General features: G+C 35.5%; 1 protein-coding gene across 6 annotated transcripts in view; it reads right to left on the bottom strand.

Annotated features, from left to right (window-relative positions):
• The window catches only part of DGKB (diacylglycerol kinase beta), a 639,375-nt gene that overhangs the window by 91,918 nt on the left and 535,311 nt on the right, over positions 1-12,146 (bottom strand). The gene's annotated exons all lie outside the window — the stretch shown is intronic.

Genomic DNA, 12,146 nt, shown 5'->3' with positions numbered 1-12,146 from the left:
ACATGCATATATAATTTTTTTAGTATAATAATGAAGATTTTAAAGGAAGCTTAGATATAATGTAGTCTGGTTCCTATATTTTATAAAGGAGAAAATCAAGGTATATATGTGTAAAAGTATAATTTTATACTGTATATTGCACAAAACAGCAGTATAACACATTTTATATTTATCCCAAATAAATTTAGTTATTTTCTATATAAAAATCAGATTTGATTATTTATTTGTTAAAGGTGTTTTCTAATTTTAATCATTGTACATTATTTCACTTGTTCATAAAATTTTCTCATCATTACTGATATATATATATATATAAGAATATATATATGGATATGTATATGCATACTTATGCATATATCATTCATTAATTTTGTTCTATGGAATTTACACCACGGTAGAAATGCAAGAAAATTAATCCAACGAGAAGATTCTCTGGGTTAATTGTTATGGACTATTGCTTTATCAATAACTACAAAGTATATTTATCTTTTGTTCAATGACTGTCATTCATTCCCAAGAAGGGTGTTGCTAAGTGAAAAGTTCTTAAATAATTTTTAAAAATTAATTGTACTGAGATAAATTATGCTGTATTCCATCCTAAGCTAAGATAAACAAATAATTTTCACTATAAGAAAAATACGTGAACTGAATAACAAAAAGAAGTGTATATGTAATTAATGATAATTCAAAAGTAAATAAACATTAGTTTGTGCATAAACTACAATGTAATGAAATTTAATTTTCTTTGCCAAAAAAGCAGAGTAACTTTATAGTGAGAGACGGTTGGTGGAGGAGGTATGAAAAAGTTAGTTCTTGGAAAGTTCATTCTTACTGCACCATTTTTTTCCACCATATATATTTTTTTAACTCATACGGGCTCATGCTTCTCCTGTACTAAAACTAACTTAAAATAAACTCACAGAGGTTGGGGATTTTTGTTTCCATATATAAGGAGCTAAGATGTCAACCACTCTGTCCTAACAACAAGTAAAAACCTGAACAGACTGAAAAAGTCAACTCTTCTTGGATCCCTAAGTGACAGGAGAACACAGAGAAAATTGGTCTCCAAGACTGGAGACACAGGCAAATGTAGGGAGTCTAGGCTTACTGGGGCAGAACTTAACTCACAAGCAAAAACTGCTGTGGGAAACAGTGCTGGGGTAGCAAAAGCTAAATGGTAAATGATGAATTTCTGGAGGCTCAGTGAGAACAACTCAGAAAGTTAAAACTTCCAGGGGCCTCCAGTCATAGGGGGTCCTTTGAATATTGTAAGACTTACCTCCAAAAACGTTACCAGATTCCCACAGTAAATATTGGAGAAAAATCCTGTTGGGCTCTGCACATGCAGGGGGTAAAAGGAACCATTTAAAAATATACCAGTGTTTTGTTTTGCTTTGTTTTTTTTTAACATCTGTACTGGAGCATAACTGCTTTACAATGGTGTGTTAGTTTCTGTTTTACAACAAAGTGAATCAGTTATACATATACATATGTCCCCATACCTCTTCCCTCTTTCATCTCCCTCCCTCCCACCCTCCCTATCCCACCCCTCTAGGTGGTCACAATGGACTCTCAACCACTGTGCCACCGGGGAAGCCCTCATTGTAGTTTTGATTTGCATTTCTCTAATGATTAATGATGTTGAGCATTCTTACATGTGTCTGTTGGAAATCTGTATATCTTCTTTGGAGAAATGTCTATTTTGGTATTTGGCCCATTTTTGGATTGGGTTGTTTGTTTTTTTGATATTGAGCTGCATGAGTTGCTTATATGTTTTGGAGATTAATCCTTTGTCAGTTACTTCATTTGCAAATATTTTCTCCCATTCTGAGGGTTGTCTTTTCGTCTTGTGTATGGTTTCCTTTGCTGTGCAAAAGCTTCCAAGTTTCACTAGGTCCCATTTGCTTATTTTTGCTTTTATTTCCATTTCTCTAGGAGCTGGGTCAAAAAGAATCTTGCTGTGATTTATGTCACAGAGTGTTCTGCCTATGTTTTCCTCTAAGAGTTTGATGGTGTCTGGCCTTACATTTAGGTCTTTAATTCATTTTGAGATTATTTTTATGTATGGTGTTAGGGAGTGTTCTAATTTCATTCTTTTACATGTTGCTGTCCAGTTTTCCCAGCACCACTTATCAAAGAGGCTGTCTTTTCTCCACTGTATATTCTTGCCTCCTTTATCAAAGATAAGGTGACCATATGTGCGTGGGTTTATCTCTGGGCTTTCTATCCTGTTCCATTGATCTATATTTCTGTTTCTGTGCCAGTACCATACTGTCTTGATTACCATAGCTTTGTAGTATTGTCTGAAGTCGAGGAGCCTGATTCATTCAGCTCCGTTTTTCTTTCTCAAGATTGCTTTGGCTATCGGGGTCTTTTGTGTTTCCATAGAAATTGTGAAATTTTTTGTTCTAGTTCTGTGAAAAATGCCATTGGTAGTTTGATAGGGATTGCACTGAATCTACAGATTGCTTTTTGTAGTAGAGTCATTTTCACAATGCTGATTCTTCCAATCCAAGAACATTGTATATCTCTCCATCTATTTGTATCATCTTTAATTTCTTTCATCAGTGTCTTATAATTTTCTGCATACATGTCCTTTGTTTCCTTAGGTAGGTGTATTCCTAGATATTTTATTCTTTTTGTTGCAATCGTAAATGGGAGTGTTTTAATTTCACTTTCAGATTTTTCATCATTAGTGTATAGGAATGCAAGAGATTTCTGTGGAGTGTTTTGTTCTTTTTAACAAAACCTGTCTTGGGAAGAGGGGATGGACTAATTAGTCACAGCTTAACCTGCTGCAGTATTATTAGAGCTTAACCAGCCAGCGAAAGGGAAATACGCAACTCTAGCCCACTGTAGCCATCCTGAACCACCCAAGAAGGGAGCAAAAAGCAAAAATACTTCTAAAGTTCACAGTCAAGAGAACTAAAAGACTGAGACGTAATGCAAGACTATAGAATGCTCCCTTCCCCTTACAACTCACTACCACATTACTAATTTATACAATTTATAGCCATTCCTTTTACTTGGTACGTCACATCCCACTATCAAGAAAATTTCACAAGGTATAGATAAAGGCAAAAAGCAAAATTTGAAGAGAAAGAACAAGCATCAAAACCAGACACAGCAGGGATGTTGGAATTTTCCGACCAGGAATTTTAAACAACTGTGATTAATATGCTAGTGCTCTAATGAGGACAGTATGCAAGAACAGAGAACGTAAGCAGAGAGATGGGAATCCTAATAAAGAAATCCCAAGGAAATTCTAGACATTAAAAAAGACAGCACTGTAGCAAAAGTTTTGAAAATGCTTTTTATTGGCTTAACTGAATATAATTGAGGGAGGAATCTGAATTAAGACTGAAAAACACAGAACAGAATATCCAAGGACTGTAGGACAACTACAAAAGGTGTAAGATACACGTAATGGGAATATCAGGAGAAGAAAGAGAGAAAGGAAGAGAAGAAATATTTGAAACAATAATGACTGAGAATTTCCCCAAATTAATGTTAGACATCAAACCACAGATCCAGGAAGCATAGAGAACACCAAGCAAGATAAATGCCCCAAAAAACCCTATATCCAGGCATATCATTTTCAAATTAGAGAAAATCAAAGACAAAGAAAAAAATCCTGAAAGAAGGCAGAGGAAAAAAAACACATTAAACCTATAGAGCAACAAAAATAAGAGTTACATCCAACTTCTCCTGAGAAATCAGGCAAGTAAGAAGAGAGTAGATAAAACACCTAAATTGTTGGAACCCCCCTCCCCCATCAACCTAGGATTCTGTAACCAGCAAAATTACTCTTCAAAAGTGAGGAGGAAATAAAGACTTTCTTGGACAAACAAAAATAGAGGAAATATATTGCCTGTACTTGCCTTGTAAGAAATGTCAAAAGGAGTTCTTTAGAGAGAGGGAAAATAATACAGGTCAGAAACTCAGATCTATACAGAGAAAGGGATGACCAACAAGAAGAAATAAGTGAAGGTTAAAGAAACACTTTTATTTTTCTAATTCATAATCAATCTAACAGATAACAGTTTGTTCAAAATAACTGCAACAATGTATTCATATATATGCTTATATGTGCTTATATATGTAAAATAAGTGACAGCAACGATAAAAGGGATGAGGGGAAGGAATTAGAATTATTTTGTTATTGTAAGGTACCCACACTATGGATGAAGTGGTATGGTTTCATTTGAAAGTGGACTTTTAATAACCACTAGAGAAAGTTAGAAAAAAAACACAACTATAACTGATATACTAAGGAGAGAAAATGGAATCATATGAAATGCTCGATTAAAATCACAGAAAGCAGAAAAAGAGTGGAAGACAAAAACAGGAACAAAGACCAAGGGCAACAAACAGAAAACAGTAATTAATATTGTAGTTGTTAATCCAACTGCATCAATAATCACTTTGAACGTCAAGGGTCTAAATGCCCTAATTAAAAGACAGAGCTTGGGCTTCCCTGGTGGTGCAGTGGTTGAGAGTCCGCCTGCCAATGCAGCGGACACGGGTTCGTGCCACGGAGCAGCTGGGCCCGTGAGCCATGTCTGCTGAGCCTGCACGTCCGGAGCCTGTGCTCTGCAACGGGAGAGGCCACAACAGTGAGAGGCCCGCGTACCGCAAAAAAAAAAAAAAGAAAAAAAAGACAGAGCTTGCCAGAGAGGATCAAAAACCACAACCCAACTGTATGTTGTCTATGAGAAAACCACTTTAAATATAAGGACACACAGATTAAAAGTAAATAGATGAAGCAAAATATACCATGTTAACACTAATCAAAAGAAAGCAGAAGTAGTTATATTAATATCAGACAGAGCAGACTTTAAAGCATGGAAATTTTTCAGAGATAAAGAAGTGCACTACATAATCATATAGGCATCAATTCTCCGAGAAGATAAAACAGTTCTTAATGTGTATGTGCCTAATAACAGAGTGTCAAATGACATGAGGCAAAAACTGATAGAACTGCAAGAAAAAATAGATGAATCCACTATCATAGTTGGAGACTTCAACACCTCCTCCTCAGAAGCAGACAGATCCTGGAGGCAGATAATCAGGAAGGACATAGCTGAACTCAACACTATCATCAAATCAACTGAATATAATTGATACCTACAGACTATGTCATTGAACAATAGAAGAATACACATTTTTCTCAAGATCACAGAGAACATCACCAAAGTAGACTACATTCTGTGCAATAAAACACACTTTAATTAAAAAAAAATCTTATTCTTACAACGTCTGCTCTCAGATCACAATGTAATTAAACTAGAAATCAGTAACAGAAAGATAACTGGAAAATTCCAAAGTACATGGAGAATGAGCAATACACTTCTAAATAATACATGGGTCAAAGAATTAAATGAAAATCAAAACACAACTTATTTCTGGGATTCAGCAAAAGCTGTGCTTAGAGGGACATTTACAGCATTGAATGCATACAGTACAACAGAAGAAAGATCTAAAATCAATAATGTAACTTTTCATCCTAAGAACTAGGAAAAGAAGAACAAATTAAATTTGAAGTAAGCAGAAGAAAACAAAAATAACTAGAGCAGAAACTAATGAAACTGAAAACAGGAAATCAGTATAGAAAAATCTATGAAACCAAAAGCTGGCTTTTTGAAAAGGTCAATAAAATCAACGAGCCAGGCTAAGTAGGAAAAAAGAGACAGGGTGCTAATTACTAATATCAGAAAATGAAGGAACGGATATCACTACAGATGCCACAGAAATTTAAAGGATAATAGAGGAATATTATGAACACTTCTGTGCTCACAAATTTGAAAACATCAATGACACAATCTGCCAAAACTCACACAAGAAGAAATAGATGATCTTCCAAAACAGAAAGTACCAGGCCCACACGCGTTCAACAGTGAATTTTACCAAACATTTAAGAAAGAAACTATACCAATTCTATATTATTTCTTTGATGCAGAGGGAATACTTCCTAACTCATTCTATGAGACTAGTATTACTGTAATACCAAAACTGAACAGTGACATTATAAGAAAACTATCACCATCTCTCATAAACTTAGATGAAAAAATTCTCAACAAAATACTAGCAAATTGAGTCCAAAAAGGTATTAAAAGTATTATACACCATGACCAAGTAGGATTTATCCCAGTTATGCAAGACTGGTTTAACATGGGAAAATCAATTATGTCTTGCATCACATCAACAGACAAAAATCCAACACCCATTCTTGATAAAAATTCTCAGTAAACTAAGAACAGAGGAGAGCTTTCTCAAGTTGATAAAGATGATATCTACAGGAAACCTACAGCTAACATCATATATTAATAGTGAGAAATTCAAAACTTTCTTGCTAAGATCAGGTATAAAGATGTCCCCTCTTATCACTCCTTGTCAACATCATACTGGAAGTCTTTCTTAATGCAATAAAGCAGGAAATGGAAAAGAAATGGTGCACAGACAGGGAAAAAAGACATAAAATTGTCTTTGTTATCAGATGACATGATCATCTATAGAGAAAATTTGAAAAAAATGGCAAAAAAACCCCATGAACTCCTGGAGCTAATAAGCAATTACAGCAAAGTTGCAGAACACAACGTTAATGTACAATATCAGTTGCTTTCCTAAATAAAAACAATGTACAAGTGAAATTTGAAATTAAAAACAAAATACCATTTACATTTGCACCCCCAAAATTTAAATCTAACAAAATATATACAAGAGCTATATGAGGAATACTATAAAACTTCAATAAACAAAACTGACCAACTAAATAAATGGAGATATTCCATGTTCATGGATAGAAAAACTCAATATTGTCAAAGTATCAATTCTTCCCTAATTGATCTATAATAGTCAATGCAATTCCAATCAAATCCCAGCAAACTGTTTTATGGATATTGACAAATTGAGTCTGAAGTTTATATGGAGAGGTAAAAGACTCAGAATAGCCAACACAATATCGAAGGAGAAGAACGACTGAGGTTAGAAAACTAACGTTACCTGACTTAAGGACTTGCTATAAATCTACACTGATCAAGACAGTGTGATATTAGTGAAATAACAGAAAAATAAATCAGTGGAACAGAATAGAGAACTCAGAAAGAGACCCTCATAAATACAGTCCATTCATCTTTGGCAAAGGAGCAAAGGCAATACAATGGGGCAAAGGTGGTCTTTTAAACAAATGGTATTGGAAAACTGGACATCCACATAAAGAAAAAGTGAATCTAGACAGAGACCTTACACTCTTCATAAAAATTAACTAAAAATGGATCACAGTCCTGTCATCACAAGATGAGAGGACCTAGATGACCTTGGGAATACCATTTTTAGGCACAATACTGAAGGCACGATCCATAAAAGAAACAGTTGATAAGCTGTACTCCATTAAAATTAGAAACTTTTGCTCTGAAAAAGACCACATCAAAAGAATTAGAGGAACCACAGACAAGAGGAAAATATTTGCAAAGGACACATCTGATAAAAGACGGTTATCCAAAATGTACTACGAACTCTTAAAAATCAACAGTAAAAAACCAAATAACCCAATTAAAAAATTGGCCAAAGACCTTAACAGACACCTCATCAAAATGATATACAGATGAAAAATGAGCATATGAAAAGATGCTTCACATTATATATCATCAGGCAAATGCAAATTAAACAAACGATGAGATACCACTACACACCTGTCAGAATGGCCGAAATCCAGAACAGTGACAACACCAAATGCTGACAAGTATGTGGAGCAATGAGAACTGTCATACTTTGCTGGTGGGAATGCAAAATGGTACAGCTACTTTGAAAGAGTGTTAGGAGGTTTCTTATAAAACTAAACATACTCTTACCATAGAATCCAGCAATCATGCTCTTTGGTATTAATCCAAAGGAGTCTAAAACTTAGGTCTGCACAAAAATATGAACATGAATATCTATAGCAGCTTTATTCATAACTGCTAAAACTTGGAAGCAACCAAGATGTCCTTAAGCAGGTGACTGGGTATGTTAACTACGGTAATCCAGACAGTGGAATATTATTCAGTAGTAAAAAGAAACGAGCTATCAAGCCATGAAAAGCCATGGAGGAAACTTAAATGCATATTACTAAGTGAAAAAAGCCAATCTGAAAAAAGACCAGCGGTTGCCAGATATTAGTGGGGAGGGAAAAACGAATAGGTGGAGCGCACAGGATTTTTAGGGCCATGAAAATACTCTGTATGAGACCATAATGTTGACTACATGTTATTATACATTTATTTAAGTGCACAGAATGTACAATACCAACATGAACCCTAATGTAAATTATGAACTTTGGGTAATTATTATGTCTCAGTGGAGGTTCACCGATTGTAACAAATGTACCACTCTGGTGTGGGATACTGATAATGAGAGACCCTCTGCATATGTGGGAAGCAGGGGTGATAGGGGAAATCTCTGTATCTTCCTCTCAATTTTGCTGTAAATCTAAAATTGCACTAAAAATAGGTTTAAAAAAATAAAGTCATAGAACAGGAGCCAGAAAACATTATCGGGATAAAAAAACGTTTAACACAAGTTTGCCTCAAAACAGGAGGATTAACTCAAAGTGTTGTAAAAGATTCTTTCTCTTCAGTCCCTCACTTGGCAAATTCACACAAATCAAATTTATTTTGCATGATTTATTTTATTAGAAAATGTGACTTTCCACAAATTGATGAATGCATTTTTGCCTAAAACACTAATGTCAATATAAAACTTCTTATGGTCTAGTCACATAGTATATTCTTGGGGAAAAAGTCATTTCACTGTGATAAAAGAGAAATCTAGTCTGAAAAACGGTATATATTTTCAAAAGCTGTTGTGAAAAGTCATTAATTGAAGAATTATTATGTGAGGTAATCTGTAAAGTCAAACATCTTCCACAAATTAAGAAAAAGGAGAAATTAATGACACCAAGATAAGACAGAACAATAACTAAACTATTTCATTTGAAAAACTGGTATAACCAGAAAATTATTGTAACAGTAACAACTTTGCCACATTTCATATAGCAACATCAATTCACAAGTATTTTAAAATGTTAACTAAAACTTCAGAACAAACTGGCTAGATTAGTAGACCATCCTCACTACTCTTGTCCCTTTTCATTCTCTTTGATGTTTACTTTCCTTATTTCAGTTCCTATTAAGAACCAACCTCCTCTACGCAGTGTAGCTCTCATACATGCTATTATATCTGTCTGGAAAATGACCTTCTCCCTATTTCCTGCTAAGTCCAAATACTTCAGGGCAGTCTTCCTTCCTCTGCTACCAAATGAGACATGTCCCTAACGTGAAGATCTATTATAAATATCTTTACAACAATTAATTACTATGTAATTATTTTTATCTTTGTTATTATGCTGTAATTCCTCCTGGAGGACATATATCAAGTCTCTGTGATGTTCATTTTTGGATGACAGATTGGATTAAACAGGAATGTACTTTTTAAGGACTATTCAGGTGATGCCATATTTTTTAATACTATTCTATAAAATAAAACTATTCCATTAAAATGTAATTTATTAGCATTTTAAAGAACTGACTATATCAGAAATTAATGAAATTAACATCTACAAAAGAATATTTTGGCATATTGAAAATTAATTATGTGTATATACATTTGTATGTATTTGCACATATATGCTATATCTGTGTGTATATACATATATGGTGTATATATACATATATGTGTGTGTTGTACATATATATGTTTATATATATAGTCTCTTGGTATGGAATGGAAGATAATTTTCTGCTATTCAGGAAAAATATTGCTTTAAACTAACTACAGTGTTATATTCTCTGACAATGCCTTCAGGTTCACTATACAGTAATTCTGATGACAGGAAAACATGCTTACTGGTTTTCACAAGGAAAAAGAAAAACTTAGTTTATGTGCATTTATAAGGAGAAAAGTACATACTATTGAAAGTATATCAATAATACTATTCAGTGGGCTTCCCTGGTGGTGCAATGGTTAAGAATCCGCCTGCCAATGCAGGGGACATGGGCTCGAGCCCTGAGCCAAGAAGATCCAACATGCCACGGAGCAACTAAGCCCGTGCGCCACAACTACTGAGCCTGTGCTCTAGAGCCCGTGAGCCACAACTACTGAGCTCACAAGCCACAACTACTGAAGCCCACGTGCCTAGAGCCCGTGCTCTGCAACACGAGAAGCCACTGCAATGGAAGCCCACGCACCACAACGAAGAGTAGTCCCTACTCGCTGCAACTAGAGAAAGCCTGCATGCAGCATTGAAGACCCAACACAGCCAAAATAAATAAATAATTTAAAAAATGTTATTCAAATATCCCAAAGTTATCAAGTCTGTCTTATAATGTTCAATTTGGCTGAAGCCCCATCCTCTGAGTTGGAGAGAAGTTGATGAGGTTTTACTGAATTTTCCTATTAATATTCTTAAGAGTTCTTAGGAATGCTTTCATGCCACGCAAATCTGCCAGGTGCTTAGCTCCTGGTAACCACTGCCCAGATTTTTCTGCTGGTCCACTCAAGCTAGCTCTGAACCACTTGTTCAGATTGCTGGATTCCTTCTGCATTCTTCTGCCTCTCCTTTAATTCCCCTCCCATCTACGATACAATTAAATAAAGATTTAAGAGAAGGGAATTAAATGAAGAAAAGCAAAAGGTTAAAGTGGATATTAAATATCCCCTCTTCCAGAATGCGTAACTCTTGCCACCCCAGGAAGTCCAACCTCTGGGCCCTCTTTATCCTCAATCCTTCAGTGCTTGGAAGTTTCAGAAGCCATGTGTCTTCAGTAGACAAATGACTGCTCAAAATCCCTTCCCTTCAAAGTCCAGGGAAGTTTGGGAGAAAGAAAGAAAGTTCTTTCCTTCGGGAGCCCAATGTTGCCTCTCTCTCTCTCTCTCTCTCTCTCTGTGTGTGTGTGTGTGTGTGTGTGTGTGTGTGTATGAAGCTGGTAAGATTAACAGTGTGACTATGCATTTACTATAGGAGAAAATTCCCATCCCACCAAACAGGGTGATCCAGACTCTGGAGACAAAGGTAAGTGAATCTTTAAAGAAGACCAATTGCTTCTCAAAATCTGTGTGATTGTCTTACTCTACCTGCCATGTAGCATGCACTAAGACAGGATGAGCTCAAATTCCTAATTTGGAAAGCAAAACACTAACCCTTTAAGGGCACAGTGCTGCTAAGGAAGCACCCAAAATACATTAAGAAAACTTAATATTTACTGTGAATTTTCTGATTATTTTACTAGTTCAAGGTTTATCTCAAAGCCATGAAAAGGTACTTGTATGACTAAAAAGTGCTCTGTAAAGTGCAGCTCCCAGAATGATGAGCACAAGTGCTTTAAGGACAAATTCCAGGCTCCACTTAACAAGCAAAAATTCTTCACAAGCCCTAAGATGTCAGTTTCCAAGCTCCAACAATTTTAAGATCTAGACTACATCCAGAGCAACAGGAAGAATCTGCTGGCCACTTGAAAACAGCATTTTGTCCTTGCCACACAGAGACAACTCAAGCTTATTATCCACGCTTGATATTTTGCTTTCGTGGTTTAAAAATGGAAGAATGATTTCTTGAGGTATCTTGGCTAGAGTTGGAAGACAGAGGGGAACACATGAAGGGAACTCAAGACAATGTGAGCCTATGTATAAAACAGGCTTGCCTTAAGCTATGAGCAGGCAAAGAAAGAAGAAAAGGAACATAGAAAGGAAGTAGTGGGAAAATGATTTTTTCAGACAATTCTCCACCCTAGTCTGGTTAGCCCATGACAAGCTGGACTATCTGAAGCGACTGAGTGAAGAGCAGTGTAAAAGTCTCTCTGTCTTTCTTTTTCTTTGTACTTTACATCTTAGCCAAGGGAGGATGTTCATATTTGCTGTTTTGTAAAGAATTCATGCCAATGTCTCTTCTTTCCCATACACTGGGTCCCAGAATTTCCTTTTTGATGTTCCTTTGAGTCCCAGGCCTCATTTTTCACCACTTTAAGTTGCAAACTTAACAAGATAAATGTTCTCACTTGCTCCTTTTGTCTTTTTCTACTTAGCAAGTGTGAGAGAGTGTGATTGGGGAAAAGTCCTTCCTCATCATTGGTTCATAAGCCTCAGGGGGAGTAATAACTATTCTTAGTCAGAGA

Source organism: Neophocaena asiaeorientalis, unplaced genomic scaffold, assembly GCF_003031525.2.
Source record: "Neophocaena asiaeorientalis asiaeorientalis breed wild unplaced genomic scaffold, Neophocaena_asiaeorientalis_V1.1 scaffold70, whole genome shotgun sequence".
In the NCBI taxonomy this organism is placed as follows: domain Eukaryota; kingdom Metazoa; phylum Chordata; class Mammalia; order Artiodactyla; family Phocoenidae; genus Neophocaena; species Neophocaena asiaeorientalis.
Note: the sequence above shows the minus strand (reverse complement) of the source record. Positions and strands in the feature narration are given on the sequence as shown.